Source organism: Triticum urartu, chromosome 6A, assembly GCF_056163025.1.
Source record: "Triticum urartu cultivar PI428250 chromosome 6A, HENAU_Tu73, whole genome shotgun sequence".
Lineage (NCBI taxonomy): Eukaryota > Viridiplantae > Streptophyta > Magnoliopsida > Poales > Poaceae > Triticum > Triticum urartu.
The window spans coordinates 47,204,580-47,216,050 of NC_141878.1; the positions used below are offsets into that span (position 1 = coordinate 47,204,580).

The 11,471-nt window shown below is 42.8% G+C and overlaps 1 pseudogene; it reads left to right on the plus strand.

Annotated features, from left to right (window-relative positions):
* The first annotated feature begins 10,217 nt into the window (after window positions 1–10,217).
* LOC125517231 (vignain pseudogene) lies at window positions 10,218–11,471 on the plus strand (annotated as a pseudogene).

Below are 11,471 nucleotides of genomic sequence, written 5' to 3' on the forward strand. Positions count from 1 at the left end.
GAAGCATGAGAGATCAATAATTTCTATAAAATAAAACCACCAATGTGCTCTAAAAAGATATAAGTGAAGCACTAGAGCAAAATTATCTAGCTCAAAAGATATAAGTGAAGCACATAGAGTATTCTAATAAATTCCGATTCATGCGTGTCTATCCCAAAAGGTGTGTACAGCAAGGATGATTGTGGAAAACTAATAAGAAAAAACTCAAATCATACAAGACGCTCCAAGCAAAACACATATCATGTGGTGAATAAAAATATAGCCTCAGGTAAAGTTACCGGTAGACGAAGACGAAAGAGGGGATGCCTTCCGGGGCATCCCCAAGCTTTGGCTTTGGGTTGTCCTTGAATTTTACCTTGGGGTGCCTTGGGCATCCCCAAGCTTAGGCTCTTGCCACTCCTTATTCCAAAATCCATCAAATCTTTACCCAAAAACTTGAAAACTTCACAACACAAAACTTCAACAGAAAATCTCATGAGCTCCGTTAGTATAAGAAAATAAACCATCACTTTAAGGTACTATAATGAACTCATTCTTTATTTATATTGGTGTTAAACCTACTGTATTACAACTTCTATATGGTTCATACCCCCTGATACTACTCATAGATTCATCAAAATAAGCAAACAACACACGAAAAATAGAATCTGTCAAAAACAGAATAGTCTGTAGCAATCTGGAGATTTCGAATACTTTTGTAACTCCAAAAATTCTGAAAAATTAGGACGACCATGATGAAAAGTATATTGATCTACTGCAGTTGGAATTGGTATTTTATCGCTCCCTGGTAAAAAATGATAATTATTTTCGTTAGCGCATACTTTCTGTTTTTATCAGCAAGATCAAACAACAATCACCCAAGAAGATCCTAAAGGCTTTACTTGGCACAAACACTAATTAAAACATAAAAAACACAATCATAACAGAAGCTAGATGAATTATTTATTACTAAACAGGAACAAAAAGCAAAGAACAAAAATAAAATTGGGTTGCCTCCCAACAAGCGCTATCGTTTAACGCCCCTAGCTAGGCATAAAACAAGAATAGATCTAGGTATTGTCATCTTTGGTATTGGGGAAGAAAAGAGAAAAATTATTATCTATAACATTTATCTTTCTGTTTTGTGAGAGCATATGGCCATTGATAGTGGAATAAAGATTAAGCACATTGCGAAAATTTACATCTAAACTTGCCTTCATCTCTTTAATTATTTCGTTTTGATAGAGACTCATAATGGCGGTAGATTCAACATCCTTTTCCTTGGGGTGCCCAAATATGGTTTTCATCTTCTCATAAGTATCGATGGCATCCCCTCCAAGAAAACTACTTTCAAAAATAGAATCCAGAACTTTCTTAAAAGAAGAGGGGAGGCCAAAATAAAAGCTTTTTAAGTAAACCTCAATTTGATATTGGGGCACATAGCTGGCTCGAGTCCTCAGCAGCCGATCCCAAGCGTCCTTCAAAGATTCATCAAGAAAATAGCGAAAAATTCCGGGACCATCTTCATCAAGATTGAAATCCTCCTCAACTATCCCAGTACGTTTTTCCATAGCATCATTATTTATGAGCTTGGAAAGGATAGATGGGTTATCCAAGATACTTGATCCTGAGAGAAAACCCGAAGTTCCTATAGATTTAGTCATGGAGAAAGAGATGAATAAAAAGGGAAGCAAGGGCGAAGAAAAGGCAAGGAAAACGAGAGGCGAATGGCAAATAATGTAATGCGAGGGAGAAGAGTTTATGATGGGTACTTGGTATGTCTCGACTTGGCGTAGATCTCCCCGGCAAAGGCGCCAGAAATCTTTCTTGCTACCTCTTGAGCATGCGTTGGTTTTCCCTTGAAGAGGAAAGGGTGATGCAGCAAAGTAGCATAAGTATTTCCCTCAGTTTTGAGAACCAAAGTATCAATCCAGTAGGAGACAACGCACAAGTCACCTAGTACTTGCACAAACAATCAAGAACCTTGCAACCAACGTGATAAAGGGGTTGTCAATCCCTTCACGGTCACTCGCAAAAGTGAGATCTAATAAAGATAGTAAAGTAAATATTTTTGGTATTTTTTTGTATAGATTGGAAAGTAAAGATCGCAAAATAGTAAACGAGATGCGATGTAAATAAAAGAGATGTAGTATAATAAGAAAGAGACCATGGGGCCATAAGTTTCACTAGTGTTTTCTCTCAAGATAGCATGTATTATGTTGGGTGAACAAATTATTGCCGAGCAATTGATAGAAAAGCGCATAGTTATGAAGATATCTAAGGCAATGATCATGAATATAGGCATCACGTCCGTGTCAAGTAGATCAAAACGATTCTGCATCTACTAGTATTACTACACACATTGACCGCTATCCAGCATGCATCTAGAATATTAAGTTCGTAAGAACAGAGTAACGCATTAAGCAATATGACATGATGTAGAGGGATAAACTCAAGCAATATGATACAAACCCCGTCTTTTTATCCTCGACGGAAACAATGCAATACGTGCCTTGCTGCCCCTACAGCCACTGGGAAAGGACACCGCAAGATTGAACCCAAAGCTAAGCACTTCTCCGATTGCAAGAAAGATCAATCTAGTAGGCAAAACTAAACCGATAATTCGAAGAGACTTGCAAAGATATCAAATCATGCATATAAGAATTCAGATAAGAACCAAATAATATTCATAGATAATCTTGTTCATAAACCCACAATTCATCGGATCTCACATCGAATAGATCTCCAAGAACATTGAGGAGAACTTTGTATTGAGAATCAAAGAGAGAGAGAAGAAGCCATCTAGTTAATAACTATGGACCCGAAGGTCTGTGGTAAACTACTCACGTTTCATCGGAGAGGCAATGGTGTTGATGTAGAAGCCCTCCGTGATCGATTCCCCCTCTGGCAGATCGCCAGAAAAGGCCCCATAATGGGATCTCACGGGTACAGAAGGTTGCACCAAGGAAAAGTGGTTTTGTGGCTCTCTGCGATGATTCTAGGGTATAAGAGTATATATATAGGCAAAAGAAGTACGTCGGTGGAGCTACAAGGGGCCCACGAGGGTGGGGGCACGCCTACCCCCCTGGGCATGCCCTCCTGCCTCGTGGCCGCCTCGTGGAGTTCCAGACTTCGACTCCAAGTCTTCTGAATTGCTTTCAGTCCAAGAAAGATCATCGCGAAGGTTTCATTCCATTTGGACTCTGTTTGGTATTCCTTTTCTGTGAAACTCTAAAATAGGCAAAAAACAGAAACTGGCACTGGGCCTCCAGTTAATAGGTTAGTCCCAAAAAAATAAAAGAGCATATTAAAGCCCATTAAAAATCCAAAACAAATAATATAATAGCATGGAATAATCAAAAATTATAGATACATTGGAGACGTATCAGTCAAACTGCATAACAACATACGTTGTTCCCTTTGTCATCGGTATGTTACTTGCCCGAGATTCGATCGTCAGTATCATCATACCGAGTTCAATCTCGTCACCGGCAAGTCTCTTTACTCGTTCCGTAATGCATCACCCCGTGAATAACTCATTAGTCACATTGCTTGCAAGGCTCATAGTGATGTGCATTACCGAGAGGGCCCAGAGATACCTCTCTGATACACAGAGTGACAAATCCTAATCTCGATCTATGCCAACTCAACAAACACCATCGGAGACACCTGTAGAGCATCTTTATAATCACCCAGTTACGTTGTGACGTTTGATAGCACAAAAGTTGTTCCTCCGGTATTCGCGAGTTGCACAATCTCATAGTCATAGGAACATGTATAAGTCATGAAGAAAGCAATAGCAGAAAAACTAAACAATCATTATGCTAAGCTAACAGATGGGTCTTGTCCATCATATCATTCTCTAATGATGTGATCACGTTCATCAAATGACAACACATGTATATGGCTAGGAAACTTGACCATCTTTGATTAACGAGCTAGTCTAGTAGAGGCATACTAGGGACACTCTGTTTGTCTATGTATTCACACATGTACTAAGATTCCGGTTAATACAATTCTAGCATGAATAATAAACATTTATCATGCTATAAGGAAATATAAATAACAACTTTATTATTGCCTCTAGGGCATATTTCCTTCACTAATCCGTTGGAAGGACCCCTTGCTTGAAGTTTAGGTTGTTGCGGTTGGCTTACTTGGAGTTTGCTCTTCCCAGTGGTTTGTTGTTGTTCTTCATCCATTACTGTATTATCTAGATCAGTGAGCTATGGTCCTCCATTTTGTTGTTCCCATCCTTGTGTTTTGCGTCTGGCTTGTCGTCCTTAAGTTGATAGGTAGGTGCTTTGGTCAGGAAATATGCCCTAGAGGCAATAATAAAGTTGTTATTTATATTTCCTTATATCATGATAAATGTTTATTATTCATGCTAGAATTGTATTAACCGGAAACATAGTACATGTGTGAATACATAGACAAAATAGAGTGTCCCTAGTATGCCTCTACTTGACTAGCTCGTTAATCAAAGATGGTTAAGTTTCCTAGCCATAGACACATGTTGTCATTTGATGAACGGGATCACATCATTAGAGAATGATGTGATGGACAAGACCCACCCGTTAGCTTAGCACTATGATCGTTTAGTTTATTACTATTGCTTTCTTCATGACTTATACATGTTCCTATAACTATGAGATTATGCAACTCCTGAATAGCGGAGGAACACTTAGTGTGCTATCAAACGTCACAACGTAACTGGGTGATTATAAAGATGCTCTACAGGTGTCTCCGATGGTGTTTGTTGAGTTGGCATAGATCGAGATTAGGATTTGTGACTCCGTGTTTCGGAGAGGTATCTCTGGGCCCTCTCGGTAATGCACATCACTATAAGCCTTGCAAGCAATATGACTAATGAGTTAGTTACGGGATGATGCATTATGGAACAAGTAAAGAGACTTGCCGATAACGACATTGAACTAGGTATGATGATACCGACGATCGAATCTCGGGCAAGTGACATACCGATGACAAAGGGAACAACGTATGTTGATATGCGGTTTGACCGATAAAGATCTTTGTAGAATATGTAGGAGCCAATATGAGCATCCTGGTTCCGCTATTAGTTATTGATCTGAGATGTGTCTCGGTCATGTCTACATAGTTCTCGAACCCGTAGGGTCCGCACGCTTAACGTTCGATGGCGATTTATATTATGAGTTATGTGATTTGATGAACCGAAGTTTGTTAGGAGTCCCGGATGAGATCACGGACATGACGAGGAGTCTAGAAATGGTCGAAAGGTAAAGATTCATATATTGGAAGGTTGCATTTGGACATCGGAATGGTTCCGAGAGGTTTGGGCATTTTTCGGAGTACCGGGAGGTTACCGGAACCCCCCAGGAGAAGTTATGGCCTTATGGGCCATAAGAGGGAAGCACACCAGCCCACAAGGGGCTGGTGCGCCCCCCTAGGGCAGGAGGCCGATTAGGACTAGGAGAAGGGGCCCGGCCCCCCTTTTCCTTCTCCTTCTCCCTTCCCCCTTTCCTACTCCGTATGGGAGGTGGAATCCTACTAGGACTAGGGAGTCCTAGTAGGACTCCACACCTTGGCGTGCCCCCTAGGGCCGGCTGCCTCTCCCTCTCCCTCCTTTATATACGTGGACAGGGGGCACCGCATAGACACACAAGTTGATCTTTAGCCATGTGTGGTACCCCCTCCATAGTTTTATAGCTCAGTCATATTGTCGTAGTGCTTAGGCGAAGCTGTAAGTCTGTAACTTCATCATCACCGTCAACACGTCGTCGTGCTGACGGAACTCACCCTCGGCCTCAGCTGGATCAAGAGTACGAGGGACGTCACCGAGCTGAACGTGTGCAGATCGCGGAGGTGTTGTTCATTCGGTACTTGATCGGTTGGATCACGAAGACGTTCGACTACATCAACGTGTTACTAAACGCTTCCGATTTTGGTCTACGAGGGTACGTAGACACACTCTCCCCTCTCGTTGCTATACATCTCCTAGATAGATCTTGCGTGATCGTAGGAATTTTTTGAAATACTGTGTTCCCCAACAGTGGCATCCGAGCCAGGTCTATGTGTAGATGTCATATACACGAGTAGAACACAAAGAGTTGTGGGTGATAATAGTCATACTGCTTACCAGCATGTCATACTTTGATTCAGCGGTATTGTTGGATGAAGCAACCCAGACCGACATTACATGACCGCGTTCGTGAGACTGGTTCTACCGCCGTGTTTCGCATATAGGTGGCTAGTGGGTGTCTGTTTCTCCAGCTTTAGTTGAATCGAGTGTGACTACGCCCGGTCCTTGTTGAAGGTTAAAACAACACATTTGATGAAAAATCGTTGTGGTTTATGATGCATAGGTAAAAACGGTTCTTGCTAGAAGTCCATAGCAACCACGTAAAACTTGCAACAACAAAGTAGAGTACGTCTAACTTATTTTTGCAGGGCATGTTGTGATGTGATATGGTCAAGACGTGATTATATAAATTGTTGTATGATATGATCATGTTTTGTAATAGTTATCGGCAACTGGCAGGATCCATATGGTTGTCGCTTTATTGTATGAAATGCAATCGCCATGTAATTGCTTTACTTTATCACTAAGCGATAGTGATAGTCGTAGAAGCAATAGTTGGTGAGACGACAACGATGCTACGATGGAGATCAAGGTGTCAAGCCGGTGACAATGGTGATCATGACGGTGCTTTGGAGATGGAGATCAAAGGCACAAGATGATGATGGCCATATCATATCACTTATATTGATTGCATGTGATGTTTATCCTTTATGCATCTTATTTTGCTTAGTACGGCGGTAGCATTATAAGATGATCTCTCACTAAATTTCAAGGTACAAGTGTTCTCCCTGAGTATGCACCATTGCTATAGTTCGTCGTGCCGAGACACCACGTGATGATCGGATGTGATAAGCTCTACGTTCACATACAACGGGTGCAAGCTAGTTTTGCACACGCAGAATACTCGGGTTAAATTTGATGAGCCTAGCATATGCAGATATTGTTGGGGAATGTAATAATTTCAAAAAATTCCTACGCACACGCAAGATCATGGTGATTCATAGCAACGAGAGGGGAGAGTGTTGTCCACGTACCCGCGTTATGACAACGCGGTTGATGTAGTCGTACCTCTTCACGATCGACCGATCCTAGCACCGAAGGTACGGCACCTCCACGATCTGCACACGTTTGGCTCGGTGACGTCCCACGAACTCATGATCCAGCAGAGTGTCAAGGGAGAGCTTCATTAGCATGACGGCATGATGACGGTGATGATGATGCTACCGGAATAGGGCTTCGCCTAAGCACCACTACGATATGACCGAGGTGGATTATGGTGGAGGGGGCACCGCACACGACTAAGAGATCAATGATCAACTTATGTCTCTATGGGGTGCCCCCCTCCCCCGTATATAAAGGAGTGGAGGAGGGGGAGGGCCGTCCCTCTACTATGGCGTACCCTAGGGAGTCCTACTCCCACCGGGAGTAGGATTCCCCCCTTTCCAAGTAGGAGTAGGAGAGAAGGAAGGGAAGGAGAGAAGAGAAGGAAGGAAGGGGCGCCGCCCCCCCCCTAGTCCAATTTGGACTAGGTCTTGGGGGGGAGTGGCTTGCCCTAGTCAGCCCCTCTCTCTTTCCCCTAAAGCCCAATAAGGCCCATATACTCCCGGGGGGTTCCGGTAACCTCCCAGTATTCCGGAAAATGCCCGAACTCATCCGGAACCATTCCGATGTCCAAACATAGGCTTCCAATATATCGATCTTTATGTCTCGACCATTTCGAGACTCCTCGTCATGTCCGTGATCAAATCCGGGACTCCGAACTACCTTTGGTTCATCAAAACACATAAACTCATAATACCGATCGTCACCCAACGTTAAGCGTGCGGGCCCTACGGGTTCGAGAAGTATGTAGACATGACCAAGACACGTCTCCGGTCAATAACCAATAGCGGAACCTGGATGTTCATATTGGCTCCCACATATTCTATGAAGATATTTATCGGTCAAACCACATAACGATATACGTTGTTTCCTTTGTCATCGGTATGTTACTTGCCCGAGATTCGATCGTCGGTATCTCAATACCTAGTTCAATCTCGTTACCGGCAAGTCTCTTTACTCGTTCCGTAATGCATCATCACGCAACTAACTCATTAGTCACATTGCTTGTAAGGCTTATATTGATGTGCATTACCGAGAGGGCCCAGAGATACCTCTCCGACAATCGGAGTGACAAATCCTAATCTCGATCTATGACAACTTAACAAACACCATCGGAGACACCTGTAGAGCACCTTTATAATCACCCGGTTACGTTGTGATGTTTGGTAGAACACAAAGTGTTCCTCCGGTATTCGAGAGTTGCATTATCTCATAGTCATAGGAACATGTATAAGTTATGGAGAAAGCTGTAGCAATGAAACTGTAACGATCATCGTGCTAAGCTAATGGATGGGTCAAGTCAATCACATCATTCTCTAATGATGTGATCCCGCTTATCAAATGACAACTCTTTGTCCATGGCTACGAAACTTAACCATCTTTGATTAACGAGCTAGTCAAGTAGAGGGACCAAGAGTACGAGGGACGTCACCGAGCTGAACGTGTGCAGATCACGGAGGTGCCGTGCGTTCGGTACTTGATCGGTTGGATCGCGAAGATGTTCGACTACATCAACCGTGTTACTAAACGCTTCCGCTTTCGGTCTACGAGGGTACGTAGACACACTCTCCCCTCTCGTTGCTATGCATCTCCTAGATAGATCTTGCGTGATCGTAGATTTTTTTTTTGAAATACTGCGTTCCCCAACACTTTATGCATGTCATGTGTAATGTTGGGGCAATTCTAGGTGTACTGTATGCAAAATCTCCTCATTGGAGAGTTGGATTTAGCTTTCTAAGGTTATTAGTTCTTTATCTAATTATTTCACATCTTGAAACTTTTAGTGGTTGTTGATCTGTAATTTGTTTTGTTGTTTTTCTATAAATTTGTGAGTAGTCTCCGTAATTTCTGTTTGGTTAAATTTCGCAACATTTTAAAGTTACTATGTTGTACCTTACGAACGAATTGTAGTCCGAGAGTATCTTTGTAAGTATTTTAGTGATTATTTGCATTATTACCTCTGCATCTTCTAATTGGTTGTTTCTTGCAGGTTTGTGATGTGGCCATCTTTATTGGAGTTGCAAAAACGTCTTATATTCAGTCACAGAGGTAGATTTTTTATGTTAGGTTTGGTTCAGTTTTTGAAGTTCAATTATATGATGATATAAGCAGTTGTGACTTGTGCTTCCTCTACTGAGGTTGTAGTATGATAGATGTGCTCCGCAAATCATGATCAGTTTACTCTAGAGTTTCTCTATAGCTAGGTTTTATTTGTGTTATCCATGTAGTGATTCAGTTAGTTTTTCAGTCCTACTTTTCATTTCTGATCATTTTTGTAGTTGCTTTACGTACCCCCCCCCCCAAACACACACATATGTACTGTAAATTGATCAATTGCTTCATGTAATTTGTGTGTTTGTGTAATGCAATTATCGAGTTTGTCTACATTATTGAGTTTGCACACACACACATAGTTGAACTGTTGAGGCTACATGTTTCGAGTTCTCTTACTGTGTTTCTTCATGTTTCTTACTATTTGTGGGCTGATGTAATTTTTTTGCCCCCACATGTAATCAAATGAATCATTTGATTGTATACTCTTCAACTGTCTCTTTATTCGCTAGTTTTCCATTTTGTTGTGGTATGTTTTGTACTACTTTTTAGGGGACTTTTTGTTCCACGTGAGTTGTAGCTTAGGTAGGGGGTTGAAATGGGTAGATTCCAGAAGCTTGGGGAGAAGGGCATTCTTGTTGTGTCTTCGAATGGAAGTGTTGATTCAGCAGCAGATAAATCTTTTGTTATGTTTGAGATACTTTATACTTCCGATGAACTTTGATAATAGATATGAATTATTTAAAAAACATGCATTGCGTGTATACATTTAATAGTACTAACATACACATTTACTAGTACTCTACAAGTAAATGTGTATTATTGGAAAGGAAATTAATTGTAAGTTGATAAGGTAGAATATCATTTGTGCATTAATTATGAGATATTAGCACAAACATTCATATTTGGTATGATATTAATTGCGCATTAAAAATGTTAAGGGCTCACCATTGTGATAGATATAGATATAGATAGAGATAGAGATAAGCATGAGTTAGATTATTATAAGAAGGTCCACCATTACCAGACACTTGAAGCAACTACACACAATGGCAAGAGCACTTGCGATGATGCTACTCATGGCCATCGCGCTGACCACCATTATGTCGGCGGCGGGCGCCATGGACATCACGGATAAGGACCTAGCGTCGGAGGACTCCTTGTGGGCGATGTATGAGCGCTGGTGCGAGAACCACAGCGTGGAACGCGAAATTGGTGACAAGACTCGGCGCTTCAATGTGTTCAAGGAGAATGCACGCATGATCCACGAGTTCAACCAACAAGATGTGCCCTACAAGCTAAGCCTCAACCTCTTCGGCGACATGACCGATGAAGAGGTAGACCGTACTTACGGTCGCTGCTCCAACATCAGGTCCAACGGCCGGAAGCGCCGGCATCAGGGTCGGCTCACGCAAGGATCCATCATTGCCCGCGAAGACCTCCCAGCTGCCGTGGACTGGCGCATGATGGGATACGACCAACGTCCGTCAGCAGTGACGAACGTGAAGCGTCAGGGGACCTGCGGGGGCTGTTGGGCCTTCGCGGCGATGGCGGCGGTGGAGGGCATCAACTCCATCAGGACCCGGAACCTGACGTCATTATCTGTGCAACAACTTCTAGACTGCGATAAGGGGAATGAGGGATGTCGTGGCGGAAACGCAGAAGGGGCCTTCAAGTACATCCACCATGGGGGCATCGAAACGGAGGCTGAGTATCCGTACATTGGCCATCAGCGTGGCCGCTGCTCGGTGCCCAAGCAGAACCGGAACACTATCGTCACCATTAACGGCTACAAACAAGTGCCGCCCAATGAGGTGGCATTGATGCAGGCAGTGGCGGCCCAACCCGTCGTCGTGGCACTCGATGCTAACTCGACGACCTTCCGACGCTATGGGGGAGGCGTCCTCGTGGGACCGTGCGGGACAGACCTAAACCACGAAATGACAGTGGTGGGTTACGGCACTACCAATGAGCAGGACTCGAAGAAACGCATGGATTACTGGATCGTAAAGAACTCATTGGGGCCTGAATGGGGTGAAAATGGCTACACCCGCATAGCACGCGACGTCAACAGTCAAGCCGAGGATGGGTTGTGTGGCATCCTCATATATGCATCGTACCCGGTGAAGTTCAAAAGGAAAGGCGTGAATGATATCATGAAGATAGTGTAACAAATGCGTATAAAGATTTGAGAGTTCTTTCAACATGCATGTTCCAGACATATATCTGGACCCTTCATTTTATTATCACACAATAATATTACCTTTATCATTGGGAA